Source organism: Rhipicephalus sanguineus, chromosome 2 (genome assembly GCF_013339695.2).
Source record: "Rhipicephalus sanguineus isolate Rsan-2018 chromosome 2, BIME_Rsan_1.4, whole genome shotgun sequence".
NCBI lineage: Eukaryota > Metazoa > Arthropoda > Arachnida > Ixodida > Ixodidae > Rhipicephalus > Rhipicephalus sanguineus.
The window spans coordinates 201826577-201846919 of record NC_051177.1 but is presented as its reverse complement, the minus strand read 5'-3'; the positions used below and the strand labels follow the sequence as shown (position 1 = coordinate 201846919).

At 44.1% G+C, this 20343-nt stretch overlaps 1 protein-coding gene and 1 long non-coding RNA gene across 2 annotated transcripts in view; both read right to left on the bottom strand.

The window, feature by feature from the left end:
• Positions 1–20343, bottom strand: part of LOC119383996 (neuropeptide-like protein 29) — a 151032-nt gene that overhangs the window by 114385 nt on the left and 16304 nt on the right. The gene's annotated exons all lie outside the window — the stretch shown is intronic.
• LOC119383999 (uncharacterized) lies at positions 7739–11824 on the bottom strand. Its single transcript, XR_005181825.2, has 2 exons — positions 11774–11824; positions 7739–8102 (listed from the first exon to the last, which is right to left on the bottom strand). It is a non-coding gene; the product is annotated as an uncharacterized LOC119383999 (long non-coding RNA).

Here is a 20343-nt window from a genome sequence, read left to right as displayed (position 1 = left end):
GCGATCAATGTTCGTTTCTTTATTCAAGGATACCATCTGGGATGATGACCTTAAGGAAATGCCAAGTTGGTCTTTCATATTTGTGAAAGGTATGCTATTCTCCCCTTCTAAATATGAATAAATCTTGAACCCAAATTTTCAATTTGCAGGTGGTGGTTTCGTGACAGCGAAGTCCTTCACAGTTTGCATTGACGACGTTCCTCTCATGAAAGCATGCAGTCCTAGAGAGGCGTTCAAGATATTATTCCTGGCAGACTTTGCGTCAACGTTGCCTACCCAAAAGAAGCAAGTCTTACCCTGGTGTTCACTCATAGGTGAGATTGAAACTAAATCTTGGGCACAATACTTTGGTCAATAACTCTAGCTTTCCGGTAACATTGAAAAAAAAAATGTATGGTATATTGCTCACATAAAATACCTTTATTTATTGAGATGGCTTCATTTAGTTAAAAGGAAAAGAAAGTGTTTCGGAACAAAATTACTAAAACTAAACTATTATCCCTTCAATGAGAAGCTGCCTGTTTTATGATATACTGCTTGCGAGTATCCACAAACATACTGGCTCTCAGTACTTAGACATTAGAAGGTTCAAATTCTTATTTTAGTGTTAGATAGGTTAGGAGTTTCATTTAAGACTTATGTGACAATATAGTATTTAAAGTGAACGTAATGTAAGTAGAGATGGATGTATGCAGAAAAGCCTATTCTTAATGAAGAGCTAGTGGGTAACTTTGTAGTTACACTGTATCTAAGAATATTTAGGTACTTCTGGACTGCTAAACAGAATTGCCTCTTCTTTTTAGGTTAATTGCCACTGTCAGTCTCGGAAAGGGAACAAGGACTGAGCATACACGAGGGAAACAGCACATGAACCCGAAAGTGGCGTCATTGATTAGCTTCCTCAAGGACTTGACTTCTAAACATATGTGCCTGCCATCTCGAACAATATTTCCGGAAGATTCCTGAATATGGACCCCTTATGATACTGTGGGCATAGTCAACGAAAGGGGAATTGTAGGCTTGTGTTTCAAATTTAAAAATAATCACAACTAACAGACAAGAAAGTCAAGGCAAGTACAGAGGATGTTATTTGTAGTCATTACGAAGCAAATGTGAAGAAAGCAAAGTAGACGAAAAGATAAGATGCCACTGGCAGGGACCGAACCTGCGACCTTCGATTAACGCATAGTGACCGCTTGGGATAGTGTGGGCATCTCGTATTTCAAGATGCACATGTTCGCAACTGCCTGAACTTCTATCTTTCATGTCAATAAACTTGTCTGAATTAAATAGTCAACTTCGCGCCAAATTCACATTCACACAGAAGAAGATACACAAGACAGGACGGGCGCAATAAACTTGTTTGCATTTCACTCTATGGTGTACTGAATTAACGAATTTGTGAGAGAGGATGCGTGCTATAAAGGGGACAGTGCAGATGCAAAAAAATTGTGGTGCTTTCTGTTTGTGAGATTTTCTGTTCTTGCACCACTTACATTTTAAGTTTGCATAACCTGTCAAATTGCAGAATATTTGTCAACTGACGTTGCTGCGATGAAAAGAAATACAATTTCAAAAATTTCTTGTGTCTTACAGCACAAAGCTCATTTTAATTACAGAAAACTCCCCGTACTGAACAAATGAAAAAAAAAACTTGTCAAGTCACAGAAGATTTCTGTACTAAGAAACCAAAGTGTAGTACAATTACAGAAATTCTCTGTTAGTGAGAACCGAAAAGACCATGTCAAGGTACAGAAGTTTTCTGTTACTGAAAACCGAAAAAATTATTCGAAATTACAGAAATTTACTGTTACTGAAAAAAAAAAACATGTAACATTACAGACATTTGCTGTTAGTGAAAACAGAAAAACGCATGTAAATTACAGAAATTTCCTGTTAGCAGGAACAGAAGAGACATGTAAAATTACAAAAACGTAAAAACAGAAAACAGAAAGAGAACAGAAATTTTCTGGCAGGCCAGCTGCCAGATAATTTCTGTTTTTTTCAAGAAAAATTTTTTACAGTGCAGAGGCACCGTCAGTCGTCGCGAACCCGTGCGATCGCTGGCTTGAGGCTTCTTTCTGTTATGGTCCATTTGGTTATACAGGCAGTCTATCTAACGAGATATTTGACATAGTTTGCACTCAGCGAGTGACTACCTTTCACGCAAGAAGCCGGTTCAGGGGTCTCCAACGCGGTGACAGCGTGAAGCGGGTGCTCGGTTTTCTGCAAAGAGACAGCGACTGTAGACCATCTTGTGCTTTCAGTTCGTCGAAAATGATTATTTTGACAGTAAAGAACACAGTTCATTTCGAAAGTACTTGCAGAAATGCCCTGGAGGGCTTCCGCGAGGTGTTTTTGTAGAGCGCCGACAGCAAAACCTATGGGGAGCGCGCTGGCGCTATCCTGCCTAGCACGCAATCGAGGCGCGTCCGATAGAGGGCGACTCCGTAACTCCTCGAGGCCAATAACGGAAACGTCGTGGAAATTCTTCCGTCTACTTCACAGCTCTAGAAATGCTGCACAAAGTATAACGCTATCGATACCGCCGAAGCAGCCGATGAAAATTTTCACTCTGAGGACTATCCATCTTCAACAGACAAATGTATTTTGTTGTAGACATAGATGTCAACGTTATGGCCGACTTATATCGGCGTACCCTTTGCATATCCAAAAACCTACTTCTTTGAAAAACAATTTGATTCTGCGTGCAGAGCGTAGTAACCCTAAGACGTTTCACGCAGAAACCTCATTTTCCTTGTGTATTTTGTTGCATAGCTTACTTTTGTATGTTCATTCTTCGATAATGTAAATTTCGGTGTTTATTCATGAAAAAATTTATAACCGTTATCCAATAAAGAAGAGATAGGGATGCAAGTCACAAGCTGACACCATCATTTTAAGCACAGGACATTTGTATTACGTTATCGTGCAAAGACAATGATAAATTCTTTTGAAGCTTTACAGCCACTACATAGGGATAATTATAATGATTGAGTTTATTCCGGTTAAAGGGATTTTTTTTTCCTGAATAAATTGTCATTGGTATGGCAGGAGGTGTGTGACCAATAGAGGAAGTCTGGGAGAGTCGGTTTGTTGAATTTCATATCCTTCCTTGCAAACCACCACACCGATGCGCAAATATAACGCAATCGATTTCAGTTTTTACTGACATTTGGATTACATCGTTCATATGCTGCAATCCAACAAAGCCAGTTGAATAGAAACTGCATTTCCATCAGACAGTATTCAAATTTTGTTCACATATGATACTGTTACCAGTGGTCCCCTGGATGACTGTTGTTTTGCATGACGTCGCCTGGAGCTTACGTGAAATGATTAAGGCAGATAATTTGTTTTTCCATTTTCTTAGACGAACATGACGTGACTCCTGTTGAGGCTGACGTTTCTTTGCTGCAAGAAAGATAATTTACCATTTAGCAAAGATAATTAACCAGGATGACCAGGTATTCTAAGCTTGTCCTAGACTAAAGTGCCATGCTTTCACGCAAACCAAATGCGATGTTCTGCGCATGATCACTCAAACACGCTTGTCATGTTTTACACTCGGCGTCGGAGTCTTAATTAAGGCACTAGCTGTCGCTGTAGATGATAAAAGGAAGGTGACAAAAACTCTTCGACGAATACATTTTGGGGAATTTCCAGCGCGCATGCAACAGACAAGAGAGAGAGAAGCAACTTTATTGAAGTGAAAATATTTCCACATGGGGATGGAGGTCAGGCCGTGCCTGGCCACCACCTCCTCCGCTCGTTGTGCGGCCCGGAGCTTTACTTCCGGGCTCGTGTGGCGGAGTACACTTTCCCACGCCTCGGGCGAAGGACTGTTCAGAAGACCAGGTGGTGGTGGATCCTCGCTGCAGCCCCATAATATGTGAGAGAGGGAGGCGACGCAGCCACAACAGGCAAGGACGTGAGAAGACGCGGCATTCAAGCGCGAACTCACAACTCGCGGATGAATATGCGAACTCAGCGTAGCCTGTAGCTGAAACAGTGCCATCTGCCGCATTTTAATAGCGTTCGTATAGGATAGACATAAATGAAAGAGTAGAAGTGGTCAGAAAGGAGCCCTTAACGACCTTTTTTTTAATTCTGAGAAAGCAGCTAACCATCCGAAGTTGATCTGTGGGCCAACTTAATCAAAATTGTGTCATACAGCCACTGCGAGTGATTAACTGCAAAGCTGGTGATGGTCGCCAAATTACATACGAGCCCGCTTTTTATTAAATGGTTGGAATTGCGAATAACACGTGCGACAAAATAAAGAACGCCCAGTGCTACAGCGCGCAAAAGCATGAGAAAAGATCTCCTTTTGTTTAAAGCAAAAGTTAAACAGGCAAGAAAAGACGAAGTAACATAAATAAAGGCAGATGTGAAGCATAGGCAGTGGTAAAATTTCAGAATAAAAGTGTTTTTAGATCACAGTGCCATCTAATTCTAGTGCTAAATATACTAATTAAGGGAAAAATAAACAAGAGGTAACCAGTTGCACACTATCGCATGTGTATACAAGAAAGATGCGCTTTGAGCGACCTCGAAACGTGTGTGGCATCTTTGTAGCTGTTCCACGGTCAATGGGATCGACCGATCAACCACGTAATTCGCCGCCAGCGACATACATGATCAGTGACGTCGATGAAACACACATGAAAACCGGATGAACATAGACAAAGATATTCCCACGTCGCCATTTCATCATTGGCCCTTCATAGTATTGAAGCCTCTTGGTCTGGATACGCCACTGGAGCTTCCCGTATCAGTCAGAATAGAACATATTTAGGACTCCGTATACAACGCGTTTATTGCTCGGCCACTGTCGTATTTATTCGCTGCTTGATTCGCATAACGCTAGTCAATGCTCAGTTTCCGACATAGCTAAATATTGCACTATAGCGCGTCAAATTATTTTCCTTTCATCGTGTAGAAGTACGCAAATAAGCAACGGATTTGTGTAATTCAATGTCGTGTTACTCTTTATGCTAGCTGTAGGTGACAAGTTAAGGTGTTTTATTGAGAGTTCACGGGCGTTTCATGGATTGCCTGTTGCAGAAAACCCCTGCTAAAGCTCAGGTACTCTGTGTTCTATAGGCATGAGGAATCATATTCGAATAGTTGCTGAAGTCTGAGTAATTGCTTAAATGTAAAAATTACCAAATGCAGTACTTTTAGGCGTTCCAGCATTTGAATTCACAAGGTATATCTATTCTGAGGAAACTGCGAAGTTTTTCTGCATATGCATTGCCAACTTGTGACTAAATTAGCTGCACGTCGGTTGTAGATTGGAAGCTAATCTTGTGTTTCAGTGCGTGAAATGGTGTTTTGTTAAACATGGTAGCAAGGTAGAGTGCATTACAACCGCGCGTTCAATACAAGTGATCTCAAAACTGGTAATGACTTCAAAATTTATTATAAGAGAATTTATTTATTTGATTTTATTTATTTACGTTGCCCTCACATCGCAGAAAGGCGTTACAGGGGGAAGTTGGTAACATTCACAAAAAGTGCACTAAAAAAGAGCATAGAAACGCAACGAATTTATGAGAACACATGTTCAAACAATGACAAGTTATTAGAGGCTCAAGATATAATCGGTTAGTGCAGATTTGAAAGACGACGCATCCTCGGTGCAGGCGATGGAGGGATGCTTTGCATCTCGAAAGCTCCGGACTTTATTGCCAAATGCCGCCCGAAACCCCTATAATGCTGTTGAAAGGCGGTGTATTGCTCCAGATCAGGCATTTGGTGCTCTCTGCAAGGACTCAATGCGAAATCAACTGTCTAAGTCCGTGTATGTCTCTCCGAAAGATGTAAATCTCCAACATATGTGCTTTAAAGAAGTTCTGAACTCTCGTGGATCGAAATATTCATTTTGACTTCTTGGGCAATATATTCCCGTCTATTTGAGAAATTGGCTCTGATTTGCATGCTCCGTTGCATTTCAATAATTATAAGAGCATCACGAGAAGCCTTGCAAGGAGACAGAAAGGCAATATCGCGTTATAAATTCCTGGGTGTATGACCTTCTGAGCACGCAGTTACGAGTGCGCATTAATAAATTTCTTATGGAGCACGCGAAATCTGAAAATTGGAAGTCATTAAAGCTACTTATACATTTTACAAGGACGTTGTCTGTTTTGAGTGCAAGTTACGTTTTAACGCGGTAGCGTTAGAGAGCTCGTGTCGCAGAAATTCCGCTGTCGGCGTCGGCACCGTTGGTTGTGAGCGAAAAATCATCCGTGAGCGAAAAATCGAGAAAGTAGCAAATAAAATAAACGATAAAATCTTCGGTCCCAATGAGGATCGATCCCGGGCCGTTCGCGTGGCAAGCAGGTGTCTTACCCACAAAGCCACAATGTTGCTTGCAGCTGCTTCGGACAAAAACACTACATAAAATGTCATGTAGTGAAAGGAGTCTCGACGTATTTTGTTCGGCAGGTGTCACGACGAAAACGAGCCCATACGGTAGGCGCATTCGCGAGGCCATCAAACTACGTCGAAAAACGCCGGGATAGTGCAGCCATCGCCGCTAAATAGACACACGAACTTTCAAACAGCTCTAAAAATGGACAACCCTGTCCATCTAGAGGAAAACATATCAAGCCAACGCAGCAAACGCTAGATAATGTGCTGCCATCTGTGAGGCATTGTGAGAAATATGTCTCGCCTTTTCATGGCTTCCGAGAGGGCCGGCGCGCGGCGTATATCTTGGAGGCCATGCGACTCTTGCTTTAGATCGAAAGCCTGTAAAATTCGCGCGCGTGCGTGCGTGTGTGTGTAACAATACACATTAATAAGTATGCACTTAGTGGTTGAAGTGCGCACTAGGGGCCGGATTTCGCTATCGCGTTCAACTCTTAAAGGCGAAGCTTAAGGGTCCCCCAATTTTTTTAACCGTTTGCACAATAGCCACCGGAAGTGTTTCTGGTTAACCTCCCTGCCTTCTCCTTTTTCTGTTTCCTTCCTTCCTTGCACAATACTGTATTTTTCAAACTTTTTTACCATTGTATTATAATGACCATGCTATTATTAGTGCTCTTCCCATGCATCTTATGTAATAGCCTTAGAAGGGTCTTTAAGGGACAATAAATCATGATGACGTGGTTTCGTGTTTACCCAAACCCTTCCCTACTGTGCTCCAGGTGTGAGCGGGGTGGGGGGGGGGGCAGGGGGGGCCCTGGTCACCTAAGAGTGGGGGCGCAAAATCGGCCCCATAATTACAAGGGTTGCTGCCGTCCCATACATTGACTTCATAGGGGGCATGACACTGTGAAGAACCTTCGCCCCCCCCCCTTCCACCACCTGACGGGGAACCCTGCGCACGCCTATGACTGTGCTCCAGTAGCGCTCGTATGCCTGTTCGTGGATGCCTATCTTGTCAACAATAAGTAAAATCATTCAACTTCCACAGAGGCATTAGAGTTTAGTGAAGTGATCCAGAATATTTGTATTGAAGTTTACTTTGAGTATGTAAGTTAGCTTTGTTATTGATGTTGTTGAATCTTCCCTTTTATTGTGTCGTTTGAACATATATGTCAATTAACAGATGCAGCGGACAAGTCTAACAGGCTACAGTATCTCCTTCAATACCGTTTATAAGATTATAAGAAAAGAGCGAATTGCAAGTATACACAACTTGCAAATTTAAAACATCTCGCGAACTATGAACTACGTATCGCGATTTTCGAAAACAACCAAGAACGAAATGAACTGGAAAGGATCCTTATGTACTGAAACAACACATACAAACAAGTTTATTCCTGTTTTCATTTTGCAGGCCATTAGTTGTTCTTCAATATTGCCACTCAGGTCCGCTTCCCATGGATAGCGTTTTCATCCAGGATTCCTAGCTCAATCAACGGCCGAATCCGTAGCCTCCCCCGTATCCACGGTTGAAGCCTCCACCGTAGCCTCCATATCCGCGGTTGAAGCCGCCGCCATAGCCTCCCCCGTATCCACGGTTAAAGCCACCGCCATAGCCACCGTATCCAGTGCCGTAGCCGAGCTGCGCTGCGGCAAGGCTGCACATAGCGGCCAGCACGAGGATGCCAACAACGAGCGACTTGTTCAGGGCAATCATGGTGACACTGAAAAATGGTGGACAACATAATTAATTGCAGTGAAACACGAAGATGTGCTCATAAATAACTTAAATTGTCGGAAATATCGATCACCATACTTAGTTCATTTATATACTTAGTGCATTCTGCATCATGATGAATTATTGCGCAACTACTTAGGTGTATTTTTACACATGAACATAACCTGTAGAGAGCTGACATATTTTATTCCTGGAAATTGTTTTACAATGACTACTTTTGTTCTTCTAGATATATGCTGCCTATCGTCTAAGCGTGCTGACATTCCTCAGGTGTGACCGACAGTGTTTTGAAATATACGCAAATGAGAACCCCGCAGCCCCCCTTCACTCGGGCATGTCATCCATATATATATATATATATATATATATATATATATATATATATATAGTGCGTCCCAGATAACACGCACCACGATTTTGAAAAAGAGGAACGTCGCTACGCGTAGAACACCCTGTGCATATTATTCTCAGTATACTGCAGTAACTAATACTAATTTTTTCGTTAATTAGGTTAAGGTACTTAGTCCCAATTATGTTTGTAACTGGACAAATAATCACATAATCATTAAAATGTAAATGTGGCATATGTTGGCATGTTCAAATGACATCTAAGTGCGTTATTTTTAACAATGTAGTAATTGCGTGCTCGCTCTTATTTACTAATAAAGAAAGCACGCAAAATCTCAAAAACGACACGTGACGAGACTACCGCGCGCATCAGGAAGCAGCGCCCTCAAAGAGGATCACTGTGAGGTAGAAAGTGAAGACTACGCTCCCACCTTTTGTGGGTGGGAGCGTAGTCGCGTGTTGTTTTTCATACTTCGCGTGCTTTCTTTATCAGCCGGAAAGAATGAGCACGTAATTGGCACGTTGCCGAAATTAGCCGGGTTAGATGTCATTTGAGCATACCTACACATGCCTCATTGAAATTTTATTGATTAGGTGAGTACTTGTCGAGTTGGAAACATAATTTGAATTAAGTAACTAAACGTCATTGACGAAAAAACTTCTAGTGGCTACTACAGTGTACTGGAACAATATGCACATGGCGTGCTACGTGCAGGCGCCGTTCCTCTTTTTTTAAACGTGCTGCGTGATATTTCGGACACCCTGTATATACATAACTTGTATTTTACATTACCATATGAATCTTCACAAGCAGCACATTCCGCACCATTTCGCCGCTTGGTGCTCAAATGCACAGAGTTTAGCCCCCCTCCCCACACACACCCCCATACGAATACACACAAAACAGCGGGCACGTCACGCGCCTGTTTAGATGTGAAGCATCTCATAGCGGAGTTCAATCCGGTGGGTGGTGGTGGCAGTGTGCGGCGTGACCACCCTTACTGCGCATGCGCAAACCTTCTCCACTTCCCCTCTCCACTCCCTCTCTCGCCTTTCCCTCTCCACATCACCTCATCCCTTTCCCTCTCTCATTTCCCTTTCCCATCCCCTCTCCACTTCGCCTCTCCCATCACATCTCCCCTCCTCCCCCTTTCACCTCTTCCCTCCCCATCTCCACACCACCTCTCCCTCCCCTTTTCCCCTCCCCTTTTCCCATCCCCTTTCCCTTCCCCTCCCTCTCCCCCTCACCACTCCACCTCTGAAACAGCGGGCTCTACATGCCGAAACACTGCTTCGCATCGCCTCATGGTCCCCTTTATCGGGAGATGGTGTGATTTTCTCCAAACAACTTTTCGCGCCTTCGCTTCAAGCAGCGTCACCAAAACTTGGTCATAAAACGCCATGAGGGCATGAAAATATAAACTCTAGACAAAGTGCTTTATGTTCGGCGACCGTCATAGTGTCCATTAGCCTTGCCACTTTGTAGCTAAACGCGACCGGCACTCAGCCCTACTAATGACCAACACGCATGGGCAGCTGAGCAGTCATCCGTGGCCATCCACCCATCTCAGATGACACGTACTAGTTGTGAAAATGAAATGAGAGAATGCGGAAGCGCTGTCTTTTCCGCAGTGGAATTTCTTTGATTTTATTAGGCTGCGCGGAGGCATTTGAAAACGAAAGTATCATCTTCCGAGACATGCTTCAAGCGTTTTTTTTTCTCCGTCTTCTCAAACTTTATCTGATAGATGATTTACAATATCTGATAAACGTCCCATTTACTACAATGGCCTATTTATACCAGCGTTACGTATATACAGTGCTGCGATCGAAGTTACACTCGTGTCGCTCTATTTCAGCTATGTGTCAGTTGTGTGCAGCTATCTTCCATTTGCTGATTCTGACCCATAGTTTCTTGTGGATTGTTGCAAAGCCGTGTTCCACATAACCTACGAGCCTTCGAGTGGTGCAGTGGTTACGGTGCTCGGCTGCTGACCGGAAGGAAGTGGATTCGATCTTAACCGCGGCGGACGCATTTCGAAGGAGATAGAATGCTAGAGACCCATGTACTTATATTTAAGCGCACGTTAAAGAACACCATGCGGTCGAAATTTCCACTACGGCACGCCTTATTATTGTATCGTGCTTCGGTGCGTAAGACCCCTGCGAGTATTATTATTATCATTATTATCACACGTCCCGTCAATCAGCAAAAGCGCTTCTTCAAGTAATAAATATTCGGTTGCCAATCAGCACCCGTTCTCTGCATTTTTCCTGTGACCTATTGTTTTACGCAGTTTCTGCGTAAGTCATGAGCCCACCACGCCGACTCTGCATGGTTCTGGGCTGCTTTGACTCTATCATTCGGCTTATATAGAATGAGTTTCTTTGGTGCCTTCAGCTTTTTTCTTTGTTTCATTGAATGCGAGAGTGTATCACCGCTAGACTAATGTCGTGGTATAACTAAGTAGTTGTGGTGTTGCGCCGCTGAGTACTAGCTAGCGGTTTCGAACCGCGTTTGTACGTTGATCCGAGAGGAATGCAGGCTTCAGAAGCAATATCGACAATGCTCCGAAATAATAGCATGCATCACGGTATTGATTACGGATACTTCTAGATATTTATGCTACTTTATTTCTGTCATAATCTCCTTTCATTATGAAAACAGTGAAGAAATAACGAAAGTCCATATTTTCCTCTTTTCATCGAAGGCCATTTGCGCTTTCAGATGCACGCGCATTTGTGTGAGAGCTTTGTGCCGTCAGATGGCCGGTGGCGACACTACAGCTTGCTTCTCGTACGCAAAAAAAATTTTTGCGCAGGTGCTATTTTTTCATTGGTAATGCTCACTTCAATGGTACATAATTAGAAATCTATTTGTGACTAACGTAGTTGCAGAAGTGTACGCTTCCGTGTCCGTTTCTTATGTTCTACATATTTGTGCTGCTTGTCCTTGAGCGCTCTCCCTGTAAGTGATAGCATTCAGTGGTCTCGGCTTCAGCATGAAGCTAGCTTTGCTCATAAATAATATAGATGTATTATTTATTTACACGTGTGTTCTTCACTAATGCAGGGCACACGGTGTTTCCTTTTGCTTTCCTTTAAGCGCACAGGCAAGTATATTAAATCTACGCGAAATGTGCGGTCATTGGTCAAAGTTCACTTCAAACACCGGATGCCATATCTCGCGCTGAGCTGAGCACCTTACCGAGAAATAAAACTGGTATGACAGCTTTCGTGTATTCATTTCCGAGCAGTATTAGAGACGATGAGGCTGGCCTTATAGAGTTAAGATTTTCGAAAACTTACCCTTCGTCCTAGGCTTCAGGTCTGGTTCGACGCAGTGGTGGTCCCGTCTCTGGATGGTGCTCGCCTCTCAGTGCATCGTGTTTTTATTTGTAGCAACGCCGGATGCGCACCATGCCAGGTGTTTCCGTTTTCTCGTGTGTGGCAGTGATAAGGGTCCTGTACCGGGAAAAGAGCCGACAAAAGGTGTTGCCCTCGCAGTGCCCCCATATCCACGAGCAACAAATTTCCAGAACAAGAAAGGGAAGGTCGACGTTCCTACATATACGCTACGTTTCACTCCTCGAAGTTATAAGATCGGTTTCTTCTGTTTTTTTTTTTACTTATAGGCCTTTCAAATGGGCGAAAACGTGATTTGTGTCGTGTTGACGTTAAATATCTTTTTCTGAGTCAGCACATGGGATTGTTTGCTGTAACATGTAAGAAAACCGCGTAATACAAATAAGCTGAGACCGACAGAAAGTTCAACTAGTTCGTAAGTATTCATGCAAGAGTCTGGGCGTGCAAACACGGGCGCAGGTTGTCTCGTTCTCCTCTCCCATATCCGCGTCCTCACACCCACACTCTTTCGTGATGAATAAATGAGCTCATATTTTCGCAATCATTCTATCCATGCACCTTACATTAGGATCGCCGCTGCATAGATGCAAGCAACCGTTAAATGATCACACCTAAATCGCTTCCACAGGTGGCGCATTCTTGAGCTATCGTAAAGGTGGTCGGAACAAAACTTAGCCTCTCAATCAATGTTCAGGATGGCGCAGCTCGGCACTGCATTAGTAGATCAGGGAGGGAGTGGTCACGTATGAGAGAACCAAAACTTCAAATCCGAACCTGTGTCCACCAGGAGTGTCAAGTCCACAAATGAGCATTTGTTATAGAATTCACCTTTGCCGTGCTGGGGTGCCCCTGCCTCCCACAACTGTCTGACTTTTACAGCGAAAGCTGTTATGAGATCATTTCACCGGCCGTTTTTGGCGCCGTAGTTGTCCGCCGCCGCCGCCGCCGGTGTCCGTAACCAGTATCGCTCGAAATAAGGAAAAAATTCCAGGATGGAACGAGGTTCGAACCCGGCCCTCTGCGTGGGAGCCCAGTATTCAACCTCTGAGCCGTGCCGGTGCTTGAAACTGCTTTGCAAAAAGGTCCTATACAGGCTTCATGTCGGGAAGGAACCACATTAGCATATGCAATATAGCGTGGTAGAAGAATAAAATAAGCACCAAGAGTCGCACAACGCGAATTCTGTAACCAGGGCGTCACACAATGCGAACTGCGCAACGAGTAGGTTGTGAAATGCTTCCAACGCATTACAAAGATCTTGGCCATAATTCTTCGTCGTCATCAGGCACAGCATCAACAAAGTGCGCGTAATGCCTTACATGCGTTTAGCAGGTACCACGGATCTCCGTAAAATGACGAAAAATGGCACAGTGCCTGCTGCCCTACTTCTCAAAATTAGAATGAATAGAGCGTAGTGGGTTCCTCGCAAGTGCACTGTGTTGGTTGCCAAGGAAGCCTATAAGTCGCACAGACATTTCCTCGGGGTCCTCAGTAAATACAATGCTTTTATAGCGTAGGGGTTCCTCGCAAGTGCACTTGTGTTGGTAAGGAAGCCTATAAGCGCACATACATTTCCTCGGGGTCTCAGTAAAATTACAATGCTTTATAGCGTAGTGGGTTCCTCGCAAGTGCACTTGTGTTGGTTGCCAAGGAAGCCTATAAGCGCACATACATTTCCTCGGGGTCTCAGTAAATTACAATGCTTTATAGCGTAGTGGGTTCCTCGCAAGTGCACTTGTGTTGGTTGCCAAGGAAGCCTATAAGCGCACATACATTTCCTCGGGGTCTCAGTAAAATTACAATGCTTTATAGCGTAGTGGGTTCCTCGCAAGTGCACTTGTGTTGGTTGCCAGGAAGCCTATAAGCGCACATACATTTCCTCGGGGTCTCAGTAAAATTACAATGCTTTATAGCGTAGTGGGTTCCTCGCAAGTGCACTTGTGTTGGTTGCCAAGGAAGCCTATAAGCGCACATACATTTCCTCGGGGTCTCAGTAAATTACAATGCTTTATAGCGTAGTGGGTTCCTCGCAAGTGCACTTGTGTTGGTTGCCAAGGAAGCCTATAAGCGCACATACATTTCCTCGGGGTCTCAGTAAAATTACAATGCTTTATAGCGTAGTGGGTTCCTCGCAAGTGCACTTGTGTTGGTTGCCAAGGAAGCCTATAAGCGCACATTACATTTCCTCGGGGTCTCAGTAAAATTACAATGCTTTATAGCGTAGTGGGTTCCTCGCAAGTGCACTTGTGTTGGTTGCCAAGGAAGCCTATAAGCGCACATACATTTCCTCGGGGTCTCAGTAAAATTACAATGCTTTATAGCGTAGTGGGTTCCTCGCAAGTGCACTTGTGTTGGTTGCCAAGGAAGCCTATAAGCGCACATACATTTCCTCGGGGTCTCAGTAAAATTACAATGCTTTATAGCGTAGTGGGTTCCTCGCAAGTGCACTTGTGTTGGTTGCCAAGGAAGCCTATAAGCGCACATACATTTCCTCGGGGTCTCAGTAAAATTACAATGCTTTATAGCGTAGTGGGTTCCTCGCAAGTGCACTTGTGTTGGTTGCCAAGGGAGGCCATGAGCGCATGATCCATTTCCTCGGGGTCTCGGTAAAGTTCTTCGCCCCCCCCCGTCTCTCTCCCACGTCAACGTATGCTATACAGCATGACGGGAGAGGGAAATAGTGAGCGGGCGTCACCCAATGCAAATTACATAACTGGTGGGCCGTTTAAAGCTCACAACGGGCTATAGAAACGCGCTCTTCCAGCTTTCGCTGTGACTGTGCTGCGGTTTCAGCGCAGGCCTGGCGTTTTTTTCTTTAGCTGTGAAAAAATCGGGTATGCTTATGCTTCACCTGCAAGAGTTGAAGGTGATAGCGATAACTGGCCCAATCATCGCTCTCTGTTTCGCTTGTCATTGTGTTCAGTCGCCCAGCCAGCCAGTCAGCCAGCCAGCCACACACACCACACACACACACACACACACACACACACACACACACACACACACAAAAACACACACACACACACACACGCACACGGCATACCTTAGTAAAGGTAGACACACCATTAGTTAGAGCTAACACGCAAGAAAACCAAGAAAGGTATAGAGGATGTTATTTGAGTAATTATGATGTAAATGTGAACAATGTAAAATGAACGAAAAGATATCTTGCCGCCGGCAGTTCAGGTTCGGTCCCTGGCGGGGGCAAGTTACCTTTTCGTCCACTTTATTTTCTTCACATTTACATCATAATTACTACAAATAACATCCCCTGTACTGGCCTTGGCTTTCTTTTGTGTTAGTTGCAACTAATGTTGTGTCTAGCAAAGAAAGAGAAGCCCTTCAAATTGCCCTTATGAGTAAAGGTAAAGCCTGCGCCCTCTTCAACAGCACATTTATGGCAACAGTGTACCCACTACGTGTGTGTAAGAGAGTGCGCGCACTAATATGTGTGCCCTTTGTAATGGGTGGCATGCTTTAAACTAGAGCAATCACGCGCGGGATAGTATTTCGAAGTTGCGATGCACCTACAACGTGCTTGCAAGGGAGTACGCGCAGTAATGCATGTGCGTTTTGTAACGGGCGGCCAGCTTAAATCCACCAACCAACTGGTTACGCAATTCACATGGTGTGATGCCCGATGGCAATGTACGCCTGTTCCACGTTTTACTGCGATTATTAATCTCTTACCTGTGACGCCTGTACCCAGGACGCGTATGTTTGGGAAGCATGAAAATTGCTTTCAGTGCAAGTTCGACGCATTGGCGTGGCTATGTGGTAGAACACCTGCTTGCCACGCCAAAGCCATGAGAGCGATTTTCCCTCGGGTACATCATTTTCAAATATTTGCATCCATGCCCATTTTTCGGTCACGGACAATGATATTTTTTCGCTGACAACCAACGACACCGACACCGAAATTTCTGCGAAGCGGCTCTTTAACGCTATCGCGTTAAAACACAAGGATGTGAATGGTTGTGTGAGTATGTAGTCTTTAATAGTGACAGGTTCAATTGCCATCAGAAAAAACGCCCCGGTATCGAACTAAACCCGGCTGCTGAAAAAGAAGACTGGTCGAGAAACACAGAGAGATCTATGTGCAAATTACAGTATACATTTAACTCAGATGACGTCTGCTTCAGAATCTTGGTTCATGTGTAAATCAAATAAACTTGGCAACCAATAATGACTGAAATCTTATTAACACGTTCATAAAATAATTGGGATAAAGGAGGTCTCTGTTTTACGATAACACAGCAATACTACGTAGTGGCTCAATAATTTCGGCTTCATCTGGAAGAAGAAAACGGTGTGAATGCCGGTTGAACAACCAAATTTCTCGGCGCAACGATTGATCGAAGACTACCATGAGCTTTTCGAATCTGCACACATAGAAAACTATTTCATTGTGTAATAAACGCCATTAAGTGGTTTGCTCGAGCAGGCGGAGGTTCAGCCTCATCACCATGTTGAAAATAACTTGCCCTCATTGTATGCTGGCAACGCAGAAAATGGAATTGTTTGCAGCCGCCATCATACGCAAAGAGACACAGAGAGAGAGAGATGTCCGCGATAGCTGCATAACATGTTGCCCTGCGCGCGATTTATTTATTATATTGCCACGACAAACCACGGCAGGATGACAGAGGACAACAAAGTGAGGAGAACGGGCAGCAACCACCGTTTTAGATGCGAAGTATCTTAAGGCGGAGCTCAAACCGGTGGTGGTGCGCGGCGTGACCACCCTTACTGCGCATGCGCATACCCTCTCCACACACCTCCTCTCCACTCCCCCTCACCATTCCCCCTGTCCTCTACCCCTCTCCCACTTCCCCTCTCCACTCACCCTCTCCCCTCCCCTTCTCCACTTTCCCTCTCCACTTCCCTATTCCCTCCTCCTTTCCACTCTTCCTCTGAAATGCGGGGTAGACATGCCGAAATTCTCTCCAGCGCAACGCCGCGATGAGCTCGAGCGCATGCGCGTCCCCTTCCCTTCTCTCTCCTCTCCTACGCTGCCCCCCTCTCGCCCGTCTGCCGACCGCGTTCCCCGCTCGCCCTGTGAGAATTAACGGCCAGGCTAGAGGGAAGATACGACGCGCGTAGCGTCCCTCTTCGCGTTCCACGACGCGAGGTCGCTAGCATGCCCAACGAACGCCAACGGAACGCGATCGTGCAAGTGCTCCGGCTTCGCATCGCCTCATGGTCCCCTTTAGCGGGAGATGGTGTAATTTTTCCCTGAGGAAGACGACGTTGAGCGTCTGCTTTTTTGATCTGTCATTATTGATCTGTCTTTGTAGCAAAATTTTTAGCAATCATTCTAGCTCTCCAGTTAACAGGATCAATAAGTTCTGCAGTAATTTTGACGGATTTTGTATTGGTGTGTTCCTCCCTCACTACAAATGAGGAATCGCATGTTCTGAGTGCTTTTAATTCATTAGTCCCACCGCATATAAATTTGATCAAGTTGGTTTGGGTTCCAGGACATAAAGGGCTATTTATGAATGAAATAGCAGATGTGCTAGCAAAGACATCTTTCAATGACTCGGTCATTCAGGTATTACTGGCATCCACATTCATTATAAGTGCGAGATTACGGAGGAAGATGTGTTAGATGAATTTTCTGCACCATCAATAGCGAACACATTAGAATTTCAGAATTTAAATCACCTGGCAACACTGCCTTCAGAAAGGCGTCAGCATCATTCTCTAAAACTATCGTCAAGTATAACGACAAACTTCCCTCAGGCTTCACCACTGCATTTAAACCATCGATGCCCCCTTGGTGTTTTATTCGGCCCACAGATCAACTCAGAGTACCAGGGATCCGGAAAAAAATCTGAGCTGTCGTCACCTGTGCTGAAACAACTGTCTCTGCTTCTTTTGCACTAGAAGTGTGCGGACAGTGTACATATATATACAGATGGTTTCACAAACATCCAGTGTTCGTCCGGCGCGGTGGATATCCCATCAAGAGCTATTACCATCAGCTTTAGGACTGACCACTCCACGACGTCGACAGCTGCGGAACTAGCTGCTCTGCACGCTGCACTTTGTTTGGTCAATCGGGAGCCATCTCAACATTGGTCTATCTTCAGCGACTCAAAGGCAGCCCTACAATCTGTGCTATCTGCTCGGCGTCGTGGGCCATACGAACAGCTCGTATTTGAAATTCGATGTCTTCTCCATACTTCACATGAGAAAGGGCACCACGCGACGTTTCAGTAGCTGCCAAGTGACTGCGGCGTCATAGGGAACGAACACGCCGATAGTGCCGCTCGGGCAGCTCATGAAAGCACACAGGAAGATACCATCCCACTTTCAAGGTCTGACGCTGCCAGCAGTCTTCGAGGGATTGCACATGAGATAACGCTCATGCTATGGTGCCCACCAAGCAGCCGAACAAACCAGACCAATCGTCAACGCTACCTGTCCTCTTTGATGCATCTCTGTATGCCAACTGGACTCCGCCGAAGAGAGGCCACACTGCTTTATCGCTTATGGCTAGGGGTGGCATTTACGAAGTCCTACACCTTTCGGATTGGAATGGCCGACAACGCTCTTTGCGATGCATGTCGTTGCGAGGAGACGCTACACCACGTCCTGTGCGACTGTCCGGTATATAATGTTCACAGACAGTCACTAGCGTCCGTTCTAGCGCGCCTTGACAGTAGACAAATGTCTGTTGAAACAGTTCTTGCATGTCGTCAACAGAAGACATCACAACTGAAGGCGACGAAGGCACTGCTGAGGTTTTTAAGAGAGACGAACTTGGACAAGCGGCTGTGACAGAAACGTCGCGTACCACGCAAGAGTGACCGACTGATTCTGTGTGTGCAAGGTCATGTGCTATCTTTCTATCTTTCTCTCTCTCTTTCTTCTCTATCTTTAAATCTCACCCACCCTGTCCCCATGTGTAGGGTAGAAAACCTGTTGTCCTAAACTGGTTAATCTCTCTGCCTTTCCTTCTCTATTATTTCTTCTCTCTCTCAGAATTTAAATCAATGTTGGAATAGTAAAATACATCAAACACGAGCAATTGATGTCGCAATCACTAGACAACGTTGTCAGACTCCATACCTAAATTTTTATTTACACATAGCTCGTCTGTCTGCTTAACCTAATTGTTCTTTTTGCGGAGTACATGAGACAAGAAAACGTTACCCGATTCACTGTAATAGATACTCCACCTTGCGCAAACTTACTTTAGGTGCTGTCTTCCGACTCCTTATATTAGATTTAGGTAACCAAATGTACTTTCTTTCGGGGCTTTTTTCATTGCATACAGTGACGCGAAGATTGCCGACACCCTGCAGGAGTTTCTTAAAGGTTCACAGAGATTTAGGCTATCAATCTTTACTCCTGTTTTTCTACTTTTCCAAATTGCTTTATTGTTTTTTTTAATCATATTCGCCGCTTCATTGCTTATATTCTATTCTATTATTCTATTCTTAATATTTTATGTTTCATTTTTATTTCTTTCCTCTTAAATAGACCAAATTTAAGCTTCAATTTAGGAATTATATTTTAGAAACTATCCCGTTCTTAGCCGATTCCCCAGCGTACCTGTGTGCCAGAGTTTACTCTACTCTACAATACAGACCTTGTTTTTCCTTGTCGCACCGCGATTGTGTGTCCTGTCCTTTCCGCGTTGCGACACTTGTGGTGGAATATTCACAACGTGTTAATGTGTATGGAAGGATCGAGTCAAAATAATTGCACTACATCACCATTTATCACACTGTAGCTGCTGCTATAACAATCATTTTAATTACCTGCAGTGATTGATCGGACTCACACTAAATATTGTGCTACAATGTATGCATTGAGCTACATAGCGCTGGGTGATTCCACGTAAGATCGAACAAACGATGGCTGGTCGACCTCTTAAATTTATTTCAAAATTTTATATATTATTGCCTGATGAATGCAAGGAAGAGATCCGCAATTTGTTCTGCCTCTAAATTTTTTTTCGAAGCACAGGAAATCAATAATGACGAAGAGGTGGAGTGGAGCGCTCATCCGCTCTGCTGTTTTGGCCAACTGTCGTTATGAATTGCACAAAATATATTAAAGTTAGGTAGCTGAAATATCTTTAACTAAATATATACATGTTTTTGCTTCTGCTCAGGTATTTTTAGTTATTATGTGTAGTGTAGATGTTTTTATAAAAAACCTCAAAGTTGGCCAAGGAAACGTTATTTTCTTTACTTTGACCGTCTTTATCTCAAAACATCCTTGTAGCAGAGCGACGAAAATTCCGCATTACGTTCTTCGCATGTTTACCTACCAAACTGCAGAATCCTATATTTATATAACGTTTCAGTAAAGAGATATCATCGGGCTAAGTTCAAGAAAACACCGAACAATGTAAACTTCTGACGACTAATTAAAAAAAAAGCCATTTTTTTATTTCTTAAACTTTGTCCACTTATTCTCCTCCACATCGGCTTTGACAATCATTAAAAACAAGTTGCATAATGTTGTTGCACTAATAGTTACGGCAACTCCAATGA